Source organism: Chinchilla lanigera, unplaced genomic scaffold (genome assembly GCF_000276665.1).
Source record: "Chinchilla lanigera isolate Chin_1 unplaced genomic scaffold, ChiLan1.0 scaffold00053, whole genome shotgun sequence".
NCBI lineage: Eukaryota > Metazoa > Chordata > Mammalia > Rodentia > Chinchillidae > Chinchilla > Chinchilla lanigera.
In genome coordinates this window covers 3,261,998-3,284,624 of record NW_004955454.1, presented here as the reverse complement: position 1 = coordinate 3,284,624, position 22,627 = coordinate 3,261,998, and the positions used below count along the sequence as shown (strand labels likewise).

Here is a 22,627-nt window from a genome sequence, read left to right as displayed (position 1 = left end):
ACTACAAGCTGTTTTAGAAAGCTAACTTCATAGTTCCTTTGGTTGAATACAATAGCTAAGTGGCATTGCCCAGTCCCTGGTAAGCTTATGTTTAATTTTTTAAGAAGTTGCCAAACTGTCTTCCAAAGTACTTGTCGCAAATTCCCTTCCCACTGGCAACGTGTAAGTTTTATTGCTCTGAATCCTCACCAGATCTTGGTATTGTCAACTTTTAAAAATATTCCACAGCCAGGTGTGGTGGCACATGCCTGTAGTCCCAGCAGTGGGGAGGCTGAGGCAGGAGTCCAGCCTGGCCTACATAGTAAGTTCAAGCCTAGCCTGGAGTACATAGCAAGACCCTGTCTCAAAAAAAAAAAAGAAGAAGAAGAAGAAGAAAGAAAGAAAGAAAGAGAAAGGAAGGAAGAGAAAGAAAGAAAGAAAGAAAGAAAGAAAGAAAGAAAGAAAGAAAAGAAAAAAGGATAAAGTCTAGTTTTGTGGTGTGTGTATATGTGTGTGTGTTACTGGGGATTGAACCCAGGGCCTTTGCCCTGACCTACATCCCCAACCTATTTTTTATTTTGAGGCAGAGTCTTACAGAGTCACTGAGTTGCCAAGGCTGGGCTCAAATTTTCCATCCTCCTGAATCAGTCACTCAGAATGCTGGGATTACTGGTGCATACCACCAAGACCCGCTTCAATGTATTGTATTCCTGAAAATTCCTGTAAGAGTAGCTTTAAGTCTTTTCACTACAAAAAAAAAAGACATATGAGGTAATGTGCATTGTAATTAGCTGGGTCTAGCCATTCTACCATATATACGTGTTTCATAAAATATAAATATATATAATTTATATATATAATATATAAAAAATACAAAGATGTATGCAATAAACATATACAAAGAGCCAGGGGTGGTAGTGCACATCTGTAATCCTAGCACTCTAGGAGGTGGGGGCAGGAGGATTGAAACTTAGAACCCAGCCTGAGCAATTTAGAAATTTAGTGAGACCCTGTAAAAAAATAAAAGGGGCTGGAGATGTAGCTCTAATACCAAGGCTCTTGCTTCAATTCCCAGAATAAATAATATATATATAATCAATAGATATTATATGTAATATCTTTTTTAAATTATTAAAAATTTAAAATAAGATTTAATTTAAAAAGCTTAAAGGTAAGAAAATAATATCCTCTCTGAATCTTATGATCCCAAAGTAAAAATACTAACTTGTAGAAGAAAACTATAGAAAAATTATAATACTTGCTTCTTTTCCATATTTATTAAACAAATTCCATGAATTCAGAGGAGACTGAGTTTTTGTACCATTTATCCTAAATTTCTTTCTCCCCTTTGCCTCTCTCTTTCTCTCTCCCGCAGGGCCTTGCACACACTAGGCAAGTACCTTACCACTAAGCTACATCCTCAGCCCTTTCTCTTTTTTGTGCATTTTCTTCCCATAAAATTGTCAATGTCCTTTCTTTCCCCATTTTCCCTTCTTCAACTTATACTACCCAGATCTTAAAATATTAATCAATTCCTGATAATGATTACTGATCACTTCATTAATTTATAAACTTGAGGCAAATAATTTAATGTCCTTTGATAATTATAAATCAAGAATTAATATGTTTAAAAGTTAAATGTTGAATTTAAGAAGATAGACAAAGAATATCAGTAAATCTAAAGAAAGTACAAATAAATTTTAAAGCAGAAATGATGAAAAAAACTTTTTGTTTTTTGAGATATAGCCCTTTGCTGCCTACTTAATGACAACTCCTGAGGCTATGTACTCCAGGCTGGTCTTGAATTCACTATATAGCCCATGCCGGCCTTGAACTTGTGGCTGTCTTCCTGCCTCAGCCTCCTGACTGCTGGGATTATACGCATGCGTCACCATGCCAGCAAGATGATGAAATTTTAAAAGAAATAATAGAATGGGTGAACAAAAGCATAAGTAGATTAACTGAAAAAGATACTAAAAGCAAAAGTGAAAGTAGGAAAATGAAAATAGAAATACTGGACCACATTAGCCAGGCATGGGGGCGCATGCCTGTAATCCCAGCACTCGGGAGGCTAAGGCAAGAGGATTGTTGTGAGTTTGAGACCAGCATGGGCTACAAAGTGAGCTCAAGGCCAGCCTGAACTGCATAGTGAGACCCTGTCTTGAAAAACACACACACACACACACACACACACACACACACACACACACACAATGTTGGACCACATTAAAATAAAGAATTTTGTGCTATAAATGTAAATCTCAAGATAATAAAGGAGGATGATTGAGTGGTGTGAAAATGATCAAAGTATTTATATACATGTACAAGTCTGCCAAAATGAAGCCCATTGATGTGTATAACACAAAGTGTGAAGGGAGGCTGGGACTATAGCTCAGTAGTAGAGCAGGAGGCCCTCTTGGGTTCTGGCCCCAGCACAACACACACACACACACTGACGACCTACAGCAGGAGTGAAAATATATGCAAATCATCTATCTACTAGGGCACCTATCTCCAGAATATAGAAATAACCTTTACAACTCAATGATATGAACACATCTCAATTGAGAATAAGTAAAAGACTTGAATATTTTTGCAAAAAGATATACAAGTGACCAGTAAGCACATGAAATGATGCACAACATCATTCATCATAAGGAAATGGAAATCAGAACCACAGAGAGCCTGGGCATTAATATCTTTAAGTAGTACTTAAAGTTTTTTCTAAGTAGTGTTGGGTGGCAGTTCTCCCTAGGGCTCTCATGTTTCTGCATGTTTTGTGTTTCTGCCTTTAGGCTATCATTTCTCAACTGTGTCTTTACATAGCAAATAGCCTTAAAAGATAGAGATAGCATCTTCCTAGGAGCAAAGGGCAATTATGCTTAATATCTTATATAAAAAATTCAGATTCCCTAAGCTCAGGGTTTTTTTTCCTGTAACACAACCTGGCTATATGAACAGATGTCCCTTGGCCCTCTTTTGCCCTATCCTGGGGGAACTAGAGCTCAGGGAATTGTTACATGAAATGCTAATACTCTGGCTACTTTGATTATCATGAGTAATAAAATCCTTTGTCTCTGACCCAGGAATCTGGTTTTCTGCTGGTGTCCATGAACCTGTGGCAGACTTATGCTTCATTTGCAAGTAGGGTGGAATATGATTATCATTTAGTAGGGGAAAGTGTGTTGTTTTGTAAGGAAAAGCATGTTGTGTTTGTGTAAGAAGATTATTTTTTATTAATAAAAGTCTAAAATACAAAAAAAAAGAACCACTTTTTCATACCTACTAACTATGGCTCTGATTTTTTTTTAAAAAGGCAAATAGTAACAAGTGTTGACAGGATGTGGAGAGATTTGAACCCTCCTGTGCTGCCTTATGGATAAGAGGGTGCAGAGCAGGAATATAAAATGGGATTGCTCCTCTGGAAAACAGTGTGGTACTTCCTCAAGAAAGTGGGATCCTCACATGCAGACTAGACTTCTTAAGACTCTGCCGCTGGGCCTTCCACATCTTTCAGCTTTTCCATCATTTCACACCTCAGCTTCTCCGTCCTTGCTTCTCTTGAGGGCTCCCTGGGGCTATAGGACCCACTGTTTACATCTGTTAGTGACCACAGCAGGAGTATAAATGCCCTCGCTCCCTGGACAGGTCTGAGATGACCTATAGTCTCCAGACTCTTCTCTAGCATTGAACTGTCATGTGCCAAGCCTTTGTTTTGTTACCAGGAGTTCCATTGGGAGACCTAAATCTGAGCCCGTACTATGTGGATTTTATCCACCTGCCATCAAGAATCTGAGAAAAGCCAATAAAAATGGAAAAATTACTTTATTCATAATTTGGCCCAATTGGGAAAACGTTGTCTGCTGCTCTGACCCCACCCCCACCACACAGACCACTCCAATTTATAAACTAGGCAGAACAAAAGCCAGGAAGTAACCCTATGTATATTTAGCCAGGCTTTGGCCCACAAGAGGGCCTCAAAAATGTTGAAAATCTGGTTCTGTTGAAACCTCCTTGGTCCCAGAGCTGGAGGAGTTTTATTCTTGCATGAGAAAACTGGAGAGCCATTTTAACCTCTTGGTTTCAATTGGACCTCCTTCTTTCTTAGACTCACCACTAATTCCCACCCTGCTTTTATCTTTGAATGCTTCCTAATAAAAGGATTTTACAGGAATCCTAGTCTGAGTCTGCTTCTGGGAACCCAACCCCGCACACCCTCAGGTGCTGGAATTTGAAGATGTTTTGTAACTTTCCCCCAGAAGGAAGACCCAGATCTGCTCCAGGAGTGACACCACACAAGACCCATTAGGGCAGTCAGGTCAGACTAGCACAGGTACCCAGTTGGGGATAGGAGGCCACACCCTTTCATCTACCTGAATTTCCACTGTCCTAAGAGAAGCAAAGATGAAAATAACAGACCCAGGAAATCTCTAAAACTCTAGGCCAGAGCACATGCATGTTAGAGCCCATAGCCTGACCTTCAGTAACCTTTTCCCCCACTCAAACCTCTTAAAGGTTCATACACAGGGACTGTATACTAAGGTGTCCCTGAGATGACTCAGCACCCAATCATTTCTATCAATCTTATCCGGAGATCCAATGAGAGGCATCCAGGATGGGATGCGTATCTTTTAAAATCTGAAAGCCTAATTTATCTGTGTGCTTATTTCTCTGTTGCCCCAACATCACTTCTCCATTCATGCCCCTCTTTTGTTTCTGCTGGCACAGGCCTGCCCTGAGCACACCTTTCCATTATCTTCAGTAATTGTCACTGCTTTTCTTTTCTTTTTTTGTACCAGGAATTAAACTCAGGACCTTGTGCTTGCCAGGCAGGCACTTTTGCCACTGAGCTATATCCCTGGCCCCTTTTCTTTTTTTTGGTTTTTCTCCGGTACCGGGAACCAAACTCACGACCTTGCACTTGCCAGGCAGGCGCTTTTGCCGCTGAGCTAAATCCCCAGCCCCGGGCCCCTTTTCTTTTACCATTGAATGTACACTGTAATTCTTTGCTTGCTGGATATAAGAGCTTAGAATCTACCTTTGGGATGCATCACGCAGTAATAAGACCTCTTCATCAGCATAGGGGACTGGACAGAAGAGTCCTTGGGCTCAGATGGGATGCTTCCTGAAACCTTGGCGTAAGGACCACTGTGAAGCCCAGGCTCTTCCACCTGCCCTGTGGTGTGTGGCCAGGTGGCAGCCCCTCCACACTCGAAAGCACTCTGAAGTTGTGCCTGGACAGTGGCTCCAGCTTTCTCCTCATAGTTGTTTTTGTTCTATTTCTTCGTACTGGGGATTAAACCCAGGGCCATCTCAGTGGCTATGACTGAGAGCCTTTTAAAATAGTTTTAAATCTCCTGGAACAGTGCATCTTATAGGTCCTTCTAGCTAAGAAAGTATAATCCTGCTTCTCCTCAGCAGGACTTGGCATTCCCAAGGATTGTTCCCCATAACTGATTGAACTACCAAAGGCTTTTTATGTTATTTCCAATCTTTCATGCCCAGAAACATATGACTATCCTTATGCACACTTTATTGCATGTCTAGGCAATTTCAGAGAGTAGAATTGTGGGGCCAAAGGAGGCTGGCTGTTTTCATGGTAAAAGATGCTACCCTGCTGACCATGGAGGCCACCCCAGCTTCACATCACCCTTGCCAGAGAACACTACTTCCCCCTACATCCTGTGTCAGCAAATACAAATCCTCACCCATCTGATGGGAAAGTGCAGTTTTAATTTGCATTTTTGTCCTAGTGAGCTCAAACAATTGTCATGGTTAAAAGCCATGTGTACTTATATTTTTGTGAATGACATTCATACATAGCTAACACAGCTGAAGATTTGACAGAGTGATCTCTGAATATTGTCATTCACTTCATTCACAACCAGCCCTGGGGAGAGCAAAGGCCCTGCTAGGTTAGATGTAGGAGTGTGCAGCCTCCACAAGGAAAAGACACATGCTCAAACACATGGAGCTTGATCACGTGTATCTTCCCCTATGGTTAATCGAATTGTCTATGAAGGAGAAAAGGCCTGTTTAAAAAGATGACCTTTTAAGTCACTCATCAGAAGAGAAATCCACGTGATAAGGGGCTAAGAGGTCAACACCTAATAGATGCATGCTGGGTGTAGCTATAGTCCCAGCTATTCAGGAGGCTGAAGCAGGTGGATCACTGGATCCCAGGAGTTTGAGGCCACCCTGGGCATCCTAGCAAGGCCTCATATCTTAAAAACAAAACAGCTGGGCATAGTAGTGCATGCTTGTAATCCCAGCACTCAGGAGGCTGAGGCAGGAGGATCACTGGGAGTTCAAGGACAGCCTGAGCTATATAATGAGACCTTGTCTCGAAAAACCAAACCAAACCAAAACAAACAAACTAGATTCTGGCTTCCACCCATCTGACTATTTTCTATGTGTGAGAAAATGGTGACAAGCTATTCAAGTGGCTTATTTTGGAAAGACCCACCACCCATCAAATGTGACAGCTGCTATTTTGTACACAAGACGTTCCTTGCATGTGTCAGGAGAGCCAACCTGCAGGGCATGTCACCTAGAGACTGTATTTATTTTCTATTGTAAATAATGTAATATGCCTTCGTGCTCTGTGCAGAGTCTCTCCCCAGCACATGGCTAGAAAAGGCTTCTATTCACCAATGAAGGTGTGTATTTTTGTGTCAGTTAACTGGTTAATGAAACTGTGAAAGCAGTAAAGCTAACTGATACCATCAATTCCAAGCTAAACAGTTGCATAAGAGCATATTCTGAATGCTTCTGAGACAAAGTTCAAATAATGACACATGATACAAAATAGTGAGACAATGGTGACTTTAACATTTGATTTCTTGATTTAAAAAAGATTCCGCAGCAGTTTAGCAGGCTTTTCCTAAAAGCACATTGCTTCAAAAACCAATAAAAGTTGAAATATCTCAGTGATATTAAAGGGAACCCTCCACCTGGTCACCTCCCTTGCCACAGAAAAGAAACCAAGGTTGGCAGTTTTGTAGACTCAGAGTCATCCCCAGTGCTCCTTTTCCAGTTGAATGTGGAACGGGTAGATTTGGTGAATTAATCATTCAGCATGATTGTTTTACAAGTCCTAGAAATACTGAAAAGTTAGAAAAACATAAAAATTATCTTTAAAAGGCTTGGAAATAACAGTTCCTCAAAAGAATTAGAAATAACACAGTTCTATCCTTTAGAAGAGGCTAGTCATTGAATACATTCAAAAGACCTATTCATGGAAGAATATAGTTGAATTTAAGGAATGTAGTCAAGCTTGTTTCTTAAAACAATGGCTTGCTAAATTCACAAATCAGATCAAGGTGACTTGGCAAACCAGCCCTATGACCTGCATGAGCAGTGGCACAGAGGAGTGTGTCTTCCTCCCCAGGTAGGGAGGGGTGACGGCGGCTGAGTGTCAGGACGGATGAGCCGTTGGCCTGAAGTGCCCTGAACATGTGTCAGCAGTTAGACTGGACCCTGTAGTCAGTGGGCAAACCAGGGAAGTTTCTGCGCTGGATGCTGACATGATCTGAGCAGATTTAGGTTGATGATACTGCCACGTCTTGGGGTGTACACACCACACCACTGCTGTGTTAGAACATGCAGCTACTGGGATTGTAAACTCTCAACACAAATAATGAATTAAAGAGGCAGAGTTTAAAATAAAGGAAGACGGTTTATTTTAAAAGGACAGAAAAAGACAAGATAGATAACTGCTCAGGAAGAGTAGTGGGTATTAGAAAGTGAATACTTGAGGGTCTTTATTCTCAGCTTTGTAAGACAGGTGTCCCTGTCCTACACTGGGCATCTGGAATTTCTAATAGTCTGATTGGATCTCTGGCTAGCCTGGCCTGGGTACCTCTACATTCTTTTGGCCATTTGATTTCTTCCTGCCCTTCTGTGATGGATAAATGTGGGGAAGGGAAGCCTCATAGAAGGTCAGATTAGAGTTAGAAATTAAGTAAAGGGGCCATGTGTATATCTGATGTAGTGGTATAGTAATGCTAATGTGAGAATGTACATATAAGTATATATGTATAGGTGTGTGTGTGTGTCTTTTATATATATATTAAATAAGAGTCCTTAGGTGACTGTTCCTTGTCTCCTTTGTATTTTATCTTGTGAGTGTGGGAGCTGGTTATCCTGGCTTTTTATGTTTCTGACTGCTCCCCTGTTTTGTCTGTTGGCTCTTCCTGTTAAATTTTTATGTGAATTGTGTTACCTGGCACCTTCCCTAGTCTGGTTTCTTTCTCTTTCTTTCTTTCTTTCTTTCTTCTTTTTTTTTTTGGTTTCTCTTTCTTGACCTTTGTCTTTCTGACAGTTGGAGTTTAACTGTAGAGGCAAAAGTTGCCTTTAGTAAGATTATTAATTTCTTTAGTAAAGCTTAATGAGATCCTATTTTATCCTTTCTCCTACCTATGACCCCCTGCCTTTAATACTTATAGCCTCTTCCAAGGAGCTGCCTGCAGAGGGGAAGAGGTGCTATTCATAGAGGCCATTTTTTACTTCTCTCTCTACCAGTTGAGATGAAGCACTCCCCCACCAAAGGCTCTGGTGTCCAGTGAGGCTGTTGGCAGGACTTCTTCCCTGCACCATCATAACATAGCGGAAGCAGGCTATGGCTTCCAGCCAGAGGTGGCTCTGCCAGGGACTCTTGGCAGTGTCTGGAGACATTTTGTGGTTGTTAGGACAGGAGAGCTGGTGCTACTGGTATCCTGTGGGTGGAGCCCCGTGCTGCTGCTGCACACTTTACAGTGCACAGGACAGGGGCTGGGGATTTAGCTCAGTGGCAAAGCGCCTGCCTGGCAAGCACAAGGTCGTGAGTTCGATTCCCGGTACCGGAGAAAAACCAAAAAAAAAAAAAAAAAAACAGTGCACAGGACAGACTTCCCTCCCTCACAGTGGAGACTTACCCAGCCCCAAGACATGAATAGTGCTGGGGCTGAGAAACCCTCTGGTAGATGTACTGCGCACTCTAGCACATAACTCCCAATCTCCCATGCCCATTTACATTAAAGTTAAATAGAATTTTAAAAATCATTTCGTCAGTTACAATAGCTACATCTTATGTGCTCCATACCCGCCTGTGGCTCGTGGGTAGAACAGGGGCAGCCAGCCCAGGACACTGCAGGTAAACACATCCACTGCTGCAAAAAGCTCAGGAGACAACTCTGGGTGGAAATGCTCAAATTATATCTCACTCACAGTTCAAGGATCAGTAAATCGATGAAACAGAATCTGACACTAGTAACTCCAGCATATGATTTTGGATTCTGTGTTAAAAGTTCTTCAGAGAAGTGTGTGTGTGTGTGTGTGTGTGTGTGTGTGTGTGTGTGTGTGTAGAGGAAGAGACACAGACTGTTTCTAGGGAATTATAGAGGTTGACAAGTGCTGAATCTGCAGAGCAGGTAGGCAGCAGGCTGGAGACCTGGAGAAGAGCTGATGTAGCTTTCTCTATAGATTTGGTTTTTAGCTTGTGCGTGTGTGTGTGTGTGTGTGATTTTTGTTTATTGGTTTTGTTTCGTTTTGTTTCCCTTCCTTTCAGTGCTGGAGATTGAACCTAGAACCTTTCCAATGTTAGGCCAGTGTTGTACTACTGAGTTTACTTTCAGTCCTACTTGTTTTTTGTTTCTGTTTTTGTTTTTTGAGACAGTGTCTCACTATGTAGTTCAGGTTAACTTTTAATTCACTATGTAGTCCAGAATGGCCTTGAACTCACAGCTATCCTCCCAAGTGCTGGGATCACAAGCTGTGCCACCACGCCCGGTCCTCAGCCTTGCTTTTGGCAACGTTTGGTTTGGTTTGGTTTGGTACCGGGAATCAAACTCACCACCTCATGCTTGCCAGGCAAGCGCTGTGCCACTGAGCTATAGCCTGGCCCCTCAGCCTTGCTTTTGATATGGCTTTCCTGTGGGACCCTTTTAGGTGTCTCCCCCCCAATCACATGCCATCAAAGTTTAATGCCACAGCTAGTTATGGTGGCACCCACCTGTAATCATAGCATTCTAGGAGGCTGGGGGTGGTGGTAGCAAGTGTGAGACCAGCCTGGCCGATTTTGCTGCGACTTAGTAACACTTTGTTTCAAAATAAAAAGAAAAAGGGCTGGGGATGTAGCTCAGTGCAAAGCCCCTGGGTTCAATCCCCAGTCACACACACACACACACACACACACACACACACGCACGCACACACATATACATTAATGCCACAGTCATGCTGTGTATCTGCATGTCCCCTCCTCCCCACCCAAGGCACTACCTTCAGTGCAGGAGGTCATCCTCCTCCCCTGCTGGAACACCACCCAGTCTGGGGACATTTTCACCCAGGAAGAAGAGCTTCACTCAAACAGAAAGGAGTAAAAATTCTTCCTGGAGGAACCCCATGCTTTTTTTCCAGGATGGTTTACAACGGCAGTAATTGTGCTATCCTTAGGTTCCTCCACAGACCATGCCCTCCGCCAAATCCTTCTATGAAGACTGACGGATGCCCAATAGCACCAGTTTCAAAGCCCTCACCTCTAAAATCTCCTAAGGCATATTCAGACATTCTAAGAAGTAGGGCCGAGAAAGTTTAGGACAGCGTGAGCTCCACTCCCGGGGATCTGCTCTTACCCCTTCTGAGGCAGCTGGGACTATAACCACTGAGACCGCGGTCTTCCCTGTCCTAGAGCGGCTGGGCGGGCCTCACTTCCGGCCTGTGTCCTGACGGGTCCCTACCCGGCTAGTGGGGCTATGAATGGGACCGGCCGGAGGGCACCAGGCACCTGGTTTTGCGTGGGCGGCCTCTAGGGCCCGCGGGGTAGGGGTCCACAAGCAGCGAGTGGGAGACGGGATTGTGAGGCGGGGCCTGGGCAAGTTCGGGTGTGGTCACGCGGTAGGGTCCGGGCAGGAGCGATGTCAGGGGTAAGGATCTGTGATTAGTGTGAGTGGTGGTGACCCGAAGGGCCTAAGGCGCGGCGCTGTCTGTGTAGAGTGCAAGGTGCGCGGTGACGGCTGGCTTTGTGGCGGGGGTATTGGGCGTGGTCACAGCCCGAGTCTGGAAAAGTGTGGGGCGTGGTCACCGGGCGGGGTCTAGGGAGGGTAAGGGGCCGAGGTCGGCAGCATTATCTTCCGTGGACCGTGGGCTGTGAGCTTCCCAGAGGGGCGAGACCCCATCATTAGCCTCATCGTGCGCACTGCCTTCCTAGTGTTCAGCTCCAGAAAGCTCCGCGGTGCCAGTCACTTCGGAGGCTTCCTGGGACATACTCTAGTACTAAGAGAAAAAGAGGAGGTGAGAGAAAATCATTCCTTCGTTTATTCGTTCTATCTGTACTTCCCCTTCTGCCTTTGCCTCATATTCAGTGTCCTGCAGGCCATGCCTTGTCCCCAGATCTCTGCTCCACTCCCCACGGGGATCTCATTGTGGAGAGGCAGGGGGAGGCCTTAAAAGTGAAGGGGAGGAGCAGAGAACCCACCCCCACCCCCACCGCTCCGCCGACCCAGCAGAGAACCCTCCTGCCAGGATAACACCTCAAGGTGGAGACGTGGAGTGTGGAAAGCAGCACCTTGGCCACTGTCCCCCCGTGTCTTGCCTCCACCTCACTCTCTGAAGGCAGCCTGAGCAATCTTTTCTTTTTTTCTCAGGATTTATTAATTTTTGCAGTACTAGGAATTGAACACAGGGCCTTCTAACAGAACTACATCCCCAGTTCGTTTGTTTTTATTTTGAGCCAGGATCTCCCTAAGTCACTATGTTGCCCAGCCTGGGCTTGAATTTATGATCCTCTTACAGATTACAGGCAGAGACCACCATACCCAGCTACATTAAGACATTTTAAAATTAGGGAAAAAGTTTTACCTCTAGGGCCTGGAGGGGAGGGGTAGAGACCAAGGCCACGCAGTCTCCAAGTCAGCTGTGATACCTGAAGATGGAGGTGGACCCGGGCAGGCCTGGAATTCAATTTCAAGTGTCAAATGGTCAGCTATAGGATGAAGGTGGCCTAGGGTGGATTCTGAGGACTGCACAGTTAAGCCCCATGGGCAGGATAGTTGGGCCGTGGGAGAGGAAGAAGGGATGAGAAGGCAGCACTAAGCCAGTGGGATGATCAGGGAGGTACTGGATGTGGAGACTGAGGCCAGGGGAGCCACAGGCCAGGCAGGTACAGGGGAAAGAGGGACAGGGAAAGAGCGCAGGATTTCAGGCCTCAGATGCCCCTGGGAACCCCCATCTCTCATTACCTCAGCTACCACAGATGATACTGCCCCCCCACTGGGCCCCCTCCCGACTGGCCTTGCAGCCAGGCTCAGTCCCCTCCCTTGAAACCACCTCCCAGCCCTGCTGCCCTTCTTTGATCTCCCTGCCCAGCCTGGCTCCCTGCTTGCCCTCCCCTTACTAGCAGGTGCAGCTGCCTGGGTAGTGCCTTCCTGCATTTCCTCCATGCAGTCTTCCCTTCCTCCTGCCCTCAGCTGATCTCTGGATCTCTGTGTATGACTCTGAGATTACCAGTGCCTGTGACTGCATGCCTCCCCTCAGCTGTGACAAAGAAGCAGTTGCCAAATGAGATCTGAAGGATGACAGAAACTAGCTGGGAGGAGGTGGAAAGAACACAAAAATGCAAAACCTCAGAGAGGGGCATGTGTTGACCCAAAGTCATGGCCAGAGATGGGTAGACACTGAGGCCAACCAGTGTGGGCAGCAGAGGATGGAGCTGTCAGTAGTGCCTAGGAAGAAGATGGGCCCAGAGTTTGCCTCTGAGGTGGTGCAGGGGTCTGTGAGGGTGATCTGTAAAGGTGGAGGGAAACAGGTATTTGGGAGATGCTGGAGAGGTGGGACCACAAGGTGGGGTGACCAATGTGTCCTCATCAGCCAAATGCTTTTCAGGGGCACCTGCCTGCCTATAGCAAATGCTATCACCAAGTGCGTTTTCTCAGGCCCTAATTTAAAACTGTAGGTACTTACGCAGTTTTCATGTGCCAGGCAGGAAAACAGGCTCAGGGAGGTAAGGTGACTTGCACAGGACACATATTGTTGTGGAATCCCCAAATGTGACTCAATAGTCTATTTAGCATGCCTCCTTGCAAGGCACTGACTTGAGGGGCTTTAGGGAGGAGGGCAATCTAGTGCAGGGGTAGGGGTGGGGTGGCAATTCACTGGAGGCGGAGGGGAAGTCAGCAGCACAATGAGTGGACAAAGTGCTGCCAGGAGGGGATGGTGGTAATGCCACATCTTCAGAACTCAGCAAGGAGGTGGGTGAACCATCCTTGAACTTGAATATGGGGACTCCCTGGCAATACCAGGCTCATGGTGAAGGAAATAGGGGGTGGGAGCCCTCCTATACCTGTCTCTCAAACAGTATGGGTCTAGGCCACTGCAGACAGGGCTGAGACTGGTGGGCAGGCAGCTCTCACTCTGGTGCCATCCTTCTTGCACTGTACTAGACATGGTGGCCAAGCCCCATTGAGCTGGCCTCAAGAGCAGCTACTATCTGGACCCCCTCCCTAGCACACCCTTAAGTCTCAGAAGGGGCTTGCCTTCCTGATCCAGACCCACCTTGCTAAGTGTTCCCACCAGGCTGATTAGGGTACGGGGCTCCAAGAGAGAGCCTAGGTTTGTTTGTTTGTTTTTCTTTTTTTTTTTCTTTTGGTACCAGGAATCAAACTCAGGGCCTCACGCTTGCCAGGCAGGCACTGTACACTGAGCTACATCCCTAGCTAGACCCTAGGTTTGAGGGCTACCACCCTCCTCTCCTGAGAATCTATTGGGAGGACTGGGAGATTCTTCAGTACAAGGGGCACCCGCCCATCAGGTGGGAGTGAGTATTCTGGACAACAAGGCCTCTGGTTCCAGGACATGATGAGTTTTGAGGACATGGCCGTGTACTTTACTTGGGAGGAGGTATAGCACCTGGGTTCTCAGCAGTAGGCACTGTACCTGGATGTGATGCTGAAGAAATACCATGCCCTAAGGGCTCTGGTAGCCCTCAAGTGCTTGCCTCCCATGACTGGTTGGTCCCCAGTCCGTGTTGGGGTGTCTTAGTCCCAGCAGGCAGTGCCCAGTGCACTCTTCTGTTTCTTTCCCTTCTAAACCTCCTCTGGAGAGCCTTCTTCTCTCAGCCTCTGTAACCCCTGGTCACAGGCGGCTCTGACTGTCCTAAACTCACCATTTCCTTCTCCATGAACAGGTAGGTTTTGCAGTGTCCAGATCCAGGGACATCTCCTAGCTGGGGGAGAGGGAGATTCCATGGCCCTTCAGGGACCTTTCTGTCCAGGTGAGTGGTGAGGTAGTTTCCTAGGGGAGGTCGTGATGCAGTGTGCATAAGCCATGAGGCACATGGCTTGGAGATCAGGGTGACCCCCAACTATCCTTTACTGGCTATCTTAGTTACTTTTCTCATTGCTGAGATAAAAGTTAAGGGAGGTAACTGACACCCAAAGTTAAAGAAGGAAAGATTTATTTAGCTCATTGTAGAGATATCAGTGCATAATCAGATGGTCCAAGGTAGGGTGGTACAGGGCAGAAGTACAACCCATTCATGGTGGTGGAAGACAGCAAAAACAATCAAAGGAAGGCAAGAGGCAAGCCTGTGTCTATCCCTTGTATTGTATGCAGGCTACCTACCCTAGGGCGAGTGTAGTACTCACACCCTTAATCCTAGCATTGGACCTTAAATCAATCACAAACTCTAGATTCACTCACATCCAAAAAAGCCTAAGACTTCATGAGGCTATAGGGTACATCTAGACACAAACCATAACACTGGCTCCCTTCTTCTATCCCTCTAAGTGCAAGTCCATTGTGACATGCCCTGTGCTACTACTCAGGATGGTCATTTTCTTGGTGACCAAGTGTCCATCTGGTGAACTGATTTGAATTTAAGTTTCTAAGTATAAACAGAACTTTACCAGTATGTCTACATTTAGAACATGCCTTCCATCCTGTCCCTCTTTCATACAACAAGCACACATTGAGTGCCACCTGCACACAGGCATTCTAGGTATTTTGGTTACTTTTCTCTTGTTCTGGACCAAAATACCTAACACCCAAAATTAAGGAAGGAAAGGTTTCTTTAGCTCACAGTATGTGGAGGTTTCAATTCATACTCAGCTAGCTCCAAGGCAGAGTGGCACATGGCAGAGGGCAACATTTCAGGGCAGTGGAAAATAGCAAAAGTAGCAAGAGCAAAAAGGGAGGAGAGCAGAGAGCAAGCCTTTTCCCCTCCCTTATATTGTATGTAAACTACCCGCCCCAGGGCAAATGTAGCACTCACACCCATAATCCCAGCATTGGACCATGAATCAATCAAATACTCTAGAAGCAGCCCCATGACTGCATGAGGCTTTGCAGAGACAACAAGACACAAACCGTAACACTAGGTATGGGGCATGAAAGCAAGCAAAACTGAGCCCTTGTCTTCAAGAACATTCTAGCTTGGGAAGGAGTTGTCTATCCTGACTTTGATATACTATTTTTGGTCTTCTTGTTACGAGACCAGGGGCAGGGACTTCATTCCTTACCCAATCCTCAGCACCAAGAGAATTTGGTAGGCAAACACAGTTAAATATAAGCAAGCACTGTTAAAATGAGTCCCTATGTTTCTTCAGCTGTTGGTGCGAGCTTTGTGCACAGTGCTATCCAGATGTTGCAGTGACGTGTGAAAAAGCCTTTGTCTCAGTATCTCACAATCCAGTCAGAGAGAAATGGATACGCACACAACTCACCTCAGTTCAAGATAAAATTAATGAAGTCATTAACAAAAAGGAATATAAAGCTGTACTCAGGCTTAGACATATAAGTTACACAGAAATTTGCTTTGGCTCAATTATAAGAGTGACTGTGATAACCCTACCATCTATGGCTTCACTTTCCTCAGTGTCACAGTCAACCACAGTCTAAAACCATTCAACAGGAAATTGTAGAAATAATTTACGAGTTTTTTTTTTTTTTTGGTTTTGGTTTTGGTTTTTCTCCGGTACCGGGAACCGAACTCACGACCTTGCGCTTGCCAGGCAGGCGCTTTGCCGCTGAGCTAAATCCCCAGCCCCAATTTACGAGTTTTAAATGGCACAACAGTCTGAGTAGTCTGATGAACTCTCTCGCTGTCCCTCACTATTCCACCTGTAATGTGAATCATCCCTTTGTGCATAGTATCCACTCTGCCTACGCTATCTACCTGTTCACCACTGAGCAGCTGCTCAAGGAATCAGCGCGTGAATACTATCACAGTGCTTGTATTCAAGTAATGCTTATTTTGCTCACTACAACCCCCAAATCATGAAGATATTGACACCAGCTGTTTATATGAGCCAAAGAGAAGCTGTAAGGTGCTTCCTTTGAAAAGCTGAGATGAAAAAGCATAGTTTATGCAGAGTTCATTATTATCCTCAGTTTCAGGCATCCTGGGGGTCTTAGAACATAACTTCTGTGGACAAAGGGGGCTGACTACCTCCTTTTTTCTTTCACAGAGAAGCCCTTACTTTCCGTTCTTTGTTTCAGATTCTCAGGTCAAGACAAAGTGCAAACAGTTAACTCCAAAGGAAAAACCTTTTGAAAAAGAATCACAAGGAGTAACCCAGAAAGTTTTCCTAAGAGGCAATCCAGAGAAGTCTGAGTGTCAACTAGCTTATGGGACTGAGATAGCCACAGAACATTCATGGGGGGGCAGGAATCACAATAAAGGGCAAGAGGAAGTTCTCCCAAAAGAGAGGTTCAGGGCAAGTGACCAGCTTTCTGCTCAAAACCAGTACAGCAGAGAAAGATGAGGAATGTCCCAAATTAAAGAAAAGTGTGTCTCTGGGCACAAGTCTGCTGCTTGTCAGAGGGACAGGCCAGGACAGAGCGCCACTAGATGGAGGACATGTGGCCAAGGCTTTCTGTGGGAGCCAGAAAGTGGACAGGAGACAGATCCTGCGTGGATCAAACTCCCTGGGTGGATGTATTATGTGTAGAAAATCTTTCAGCAAAAATTCACACCTGTGCCAGGCGTGGTGGTGCACCCCTGTAATCCCAGCACTTGGAAGGCTGAGGCAGGTGGATCGTTGTGAGTTTGAAACCAGCCTGGGCTACAAGGTGAGCTCAAGGCCAGCCTGAACTGCATAGCGAGACCCTGTCTCAGGAAAAAAAAAAAAAAAAAAAAAAAAAAAACTGCAAAAATTCACACCTTACTCAACATCAGAAAACTTACATGAGTTGGGTATGGTGGCACACACCTGCAATCCTAGCATTCAGGAGCCTGAGGCAGGAGGTTGGTCATGAGTTTCAGACCAGCTTGGGCTACATAGTGAGTTCAAGGTTAGCCTGAACTGCATAGTGAGACCATGTCTCAAAAACTAAACAAAACAAAACAAAAGAGGGAAAAGAAAATTCACATTAGAGAAAAGACCTGTTGATATGTGCAGTATAGGGAAATACAACTCAATCTGGTGGAGAGAAACCCTATGTGTAATGAATGTGACATTTGTGCTTTCAAGAGGCATCAAAACTTGTGAAACATCAGAGAATTCACACTAGAGAAAACACTACAGGTATATTGCATGTGGGAAAAGCCTTTAGTGGGAATTCAAACCTTATTAAACATCAGTGGATACATGCTGGAGAGAAGCCCTACAAATGTAAGTGTGGAACAAACTTGGAAAAAATTCTAGCTGACTGTCTCTCAGACAAAGAGCTTCTATCTAGAACATATAAAGAATTTAAAAATATCAGCCCCCCCAAATTCAAAGACCCAATCCAAAAATGGGCAGCTGCGATGAATACACACTTCTCAGATAAGGAAATACAAATGGCAAATAAATACATGAGAAAATGCTGAACATCATTAGTCATTCGAGAGATGCAAATTAAAACAACACTGAGATTCCACCTTACCCCAGTAAGAATGGCTAGCATTAAGAAATCAACCAATAACAAATGCTGGCGAGGCTGTGGAGGAATAGGAATCCTTCTCCACTGCTGGTGGGAATGCAGACTGGTGAAACCACTGTGGAAATCAGTTTGGAGAAACTGAAAACTAGAAAACTAGGTCTAGAGGTCCCATTCAACCCAGCTATCCTCTTCTGGGTATTTTCCCAGAAGATCTAAAAACATCATATCACAGCGATATATGTGCACCTATGTTCATAGCAGCACAATTTGTAATTGCTAAATTGTGGAAGTAACCCAAATGTCCATCCACCCAGGATTGGATAAGAAAACTGTGATACTTTTATATAATGGAATATTACACAGCTATAAAGAAAGATAAACTTGAGGCTTTTATAGGTAAATGGTCACAACTAGAGACCATACTCGTAAGTGAAATAAATCAGACCTGCATGTGCAAACACCTCATTGTTTCACTAGTGTAAAACCTGAAAGAGTTCATTTAAATTCGGAGGTATGATAGACATTGTGAAATGATAGGAAAACGCTCAAGGGTAAAGGGCAACTGGGATGTGGGAAAAGAGAAGGGAAAGAAGGAGAAATTTTGGATGTATGTATATACAGGATAGCTAACATAGTTGTTCCACTGTCTTCTATGTCTTTGCTGAAAGAAACTGTCAGTGAGTCCTTGATTGTTCAGTATTGCATGTCTCTATCTGTTTTCATGAGAAACCACTTTGAAGATATCAATATGTAATACAACAAGCATTGTTAATTTCCTACCACTTTGTAACTCTGTATTGTCTGTACTGTTCTTTTGCTATTTTGTAAAAGGTTATCTGTCTATTAATGTTTTCCTCCTTTTATTTTTAAAATTAAAAAAAAAACATAAGTGTGGGAAAGCCTTTAATCAAAAAGCAAATCTTATTAACCATCAGAGAATTCAAACAGAAGAAAAGCCCTTTGCATGTAGAGAATGTGGGAAAAGTTTCAGTCAGCCATCTCTCCTAGCTCAGCCTCATAGAGTGGATTCTGGGGAGAAGCCCTCCAAATGTGAGGCATGTAGAAAAGGCTTTGGTCAAACATCACACCTGGTTGATCATCAAAGAGTACACACTGGAGAGAAGTCCTATGTGTGCACTGCCTGTAGAAGAGACTCTATTCAGATGTCACACTTGACTCACCGCTACAGAACATGTCAGGAGAGAAGCCCCATGAGTGTCACCAGTGTGGGAAGTGCTTCAGCCAGAGTTTGACCCTTATCAGATGTCAAGGTACCCCCGCTATGGAGAATGCATAGCATTTAAGTGAGTGATGTGTCAGTCTTTTGGCATGAGCTGGTCTCCTGTAACAAATTCTGTGGAAAGGAACACTTTTGTCTGTACAAGAGAAAGCATTTAAGAATGCAAAGAAGACAGAAGGATCTTTTTCCTCTAGCTCATTATGCAATATCAGAGTTCTTAATGAGAGGACCTGGTGGATGTGATAAATGTGGATGAACCATTTTGTTGGAACTCACACCTTTTTCACAATGAGATCATTTATATGGGTGTAACAGATAAGAGAGGCTTTGGCATGTTGTGGACAAAAGGCAGAACTCTGAGGATTACCATTGTCAGCTGCTGCTTTGAACAAACTGTCCCAATGAGTTCTTGCCTGTGGGTGGTTGTGGTCTGTGGCTGTATGTTGTGGACTGGGGACAAATACGGTTTTAAGAGAAGCCAGTGATCTAGGATGTGACCTAGTACCAAAATGTAGACCCAGAGAGAGACAGATAGGGAAATGAGATGCACAAGAAAAGTAAGGCTGCCAGTTAGTGTCTCTCCTCAGGGTGGCTGCTTTATTTTGGCCAAAAAGTTTTAGGCATGGAGGCTCACAGTGATGCCAGGCTATTCAGTTGTACGTTTACTGACAGCCTCTTGTTCTGTTTCCACAGATCTGCAATGGTTTGTCTCCCCAAAACTCACACTGGAGTTTAACCCCTATTGTGAGGTATCAAGGTGGTGGAAATCAATCTGACCATGTTTAGAGGTGGGACCATTGGGGGTGATTAGGGTCATAAGTTTGGAGATCTGTGGTTGAATTCTGGTGGCTTTATAAGAAAAGGAACAGAGACCAGAAGACACACATACAAACACCCTTATCTGTGGCCTATCATACTCTGTGCTCGCTCAGGACTCTGCTAACAAAAAGACCATCACCAAATGTAGCCCCTTGACCTTGCATCTTTGGAACTATGAACTAATATAAACCTCTTTTTTTCTATAACTCACTCAGTCCGTGGTATTGTTAACAGAAAATGGACTAAGACACCATCCATTGTGAGAATGGGTATTGGGGTGGACAGGCAATTGTAAATGCACCTGTCATGGGGTCACAGATAACTTGATTAACTCTTCAATGTCAGTGTTGTTTCCTGTGAAGTGGTGAGGTCAGTTCCTACCTAGTGCCTGTGGGCACTTGCCCATAGCAGATAGCCAATGAATAGTGCTCCTCTTACCATCGTGTTAGCTTTTCCAGGCCCAGCCTCAAAGGATAATGTTCTTCTTGTGAATTCTCAGTGCCCAGGAGATAACTATGTTCTTGAACTGGTGACAAGGCCCTGGCCAACTCTTCTGGCTCCTGCTGTGAAGACTGTCTTTAACCTTAGCTACCTAGAAGTGGAATCTCCCAAGATATCTACTGATCCTGCAGACAAGTTGAACTCTTTATTCTTCTTTGCACTTTAGTTCTCACTCCCCATGGCCCCCAATATTTCTTAGCAACAGTGGGGTGGCCTTGTGCCATGAGACAGCAGAATCAAAACATGGGCCCCTAATAGGCTTTGCTTTCTTTCCTTTTTCTTTCTCTTTCTTTCTTTTTCTTTCTTTCTTTCTTTCTTTCTTTCTTTCTTTCTTTCTTTCTTTCTTTCTTTCTTTCTCTTCCTTCTTCTTCCTTCCCTCCTTCCTTCCTTCCTTCCTTCCTTTTTCTTTTGTTTGCTTGTTTTGTTTTGAGACAGAATCTCACTATGTAATACAAGCTGGCCTTAAACTCACACTGATCCTCCTGCTTGAGCCTCCTGAGTGCTGGGATTACAGGTGTGCATCACTATGCCCAGCTACCTAACAATCTTTACTACCAGACCACCCCAACATCCTCACACTCCAGGATGCCCCCTTCCTTTTCAACATCCCAGACTTCAAGATACCCAATGGTATCAGGATCGCTTCTCACAAGTCTTTGTCTGGCTTCATGTCTAGTGGTACCTGTGACCATCAGCATATCCAAGTTTGTATCTACAAGCCAGCCTCCTGCTGCCACCCTAGTGGCCCTGGTTCTTCATGGCTCCATTTTGGGGATCCAGGGTTGCGTGAAGGAAAGGGAGTCCAAGCTGGGTTTGAGTAGCCAGAAGCAGTGGAAGGCTAGGAGAGATGTTTCGATGCAGCGAAGAACATTATTACCCTGGCTGGAGTGTGCTCACGGGACACCTGGACAGAGGAGGTTAGTAGGTAGCCATCCAGTCATAGTAGAGCCCCCTCTTTTTCAATGTATTGCTGATTCCACTTCTGTTTCTTTCTATTTCATGGCTGTCTTTATACATATACCCTTAATATGACTGTCTTTTTGCAAAATTCATACTATACTTTTGTTCCTCCCTCCCTTTCTCTTTCCCTTCTCTTCCTTCCTTCCTTCCTCCTTCCCTTCCCTTCCCTTCCCCCTTTGCCTTCCCTCCCCTTCCCTTACATTCCCCTTCCCCTTCCCCTCCCGTTCCCCTCCCCTCCCCCGCCCTTCCCTTCCCTTCCCCTCCCCTTCCCTTTCTTTCTCCATTTTTCTTTTTTTTCCTTTCTGACAGGGCTTGAACTTCTGGGCTCAAGTGATCCTCTCATCTCAGCCTCCCAAGTACTATAGCTGGCAACATAGGTGCATAACATCAGGCCTGGGTGAAATGCATGCTATTTGGTGAATGTGGTTTTAATTTATGTAGTATGTTGGCCAGATTTCCATTACTATGATAAACACCTGAGGTAATAAACCTATACAGAGAAAGGGTCTACTGTGGCTCACAGTTTTACAAGTTTCAGCCCATTATTTTTGAGTCTGTAGCTGCACATCATGGTGGGAGCATACTGGAGAGCACAACTGCTTATCTTGTGGCCAGGAGTTCAAAGAAAGAGGAAGGGGCCAGAGTCCCACAGTTTCTTCAAGGGCATGGTGCCAATGACATGAAGACCTCCCACCTCCCACTAGGCTCTATCACCTCCCAATAGTGCCACCCTTGGGACCAAGACTTTACCACATGCACCTTTGGGGAACACTTAAGATCCAAACTGTAGCACAGGGACTGGGGATATAGCTCAGCAGCACAGCACCTGCCTTGCAAGTGGGAGGTCCTGAGTTCAATTCCTGGTACCCCACCCCCAAAACTATAGCATATAGAGTGATATAAAGATCATTTCATCCTTCCTTCCTATCTTCATTCCTTTCATTCTTTGTCTTTTTTGTTGTTTGTTTTCAGATCTAGGGGTTGAACCCAGGGAAAGCTGAGCTATATCCCCACTCTTTTTTATTTTTTATTTTCAGACAGGGTCTCACTAAGTTGCCCAGGCTGGCCTCAAACTTGTGACGCTCCTGTTTAGCCTCCTGAGTAGTTTAGTTGGGACTATAGGTGTAGTCCCACATGGCAGCTCATTTCATTTACTTTTTAATGCAGTTCTGTTTAAGATTTCCTCCTAGTAGGGGCTGGGGATTTAGCTCAGCGGCAAAAGCGCCTGCCTGGCAAGCGCAAGGTCATGAGTTCGGTTCCCGGTGCCGGAGAAAAACCAAAAAAAAA

At 44.8% G+C, this 22,627-nt stretch overlaps 1 long non-coding RNA gene across 1 annotated transcript; it reads left to right on the top strand.

The window, feature by feature from the left end:
* Window positions 1-11,050: 11,050 nt before the first annotated feature.
* On the top strand, window positions 11,051-16,956 carry LOC102017628. The gene is made up of 3 exons (XR_262778.1): window positions 11,051-11,250; window positions 14,141-14,227; window positions 16,453-16,956. It is a non-coding gene; the product is annotated as an uncharacterized LOC102017628 (long non-coding RNA).
* Window positions 16,957-22,627: the final 5,671 nt, after the last annotated feature.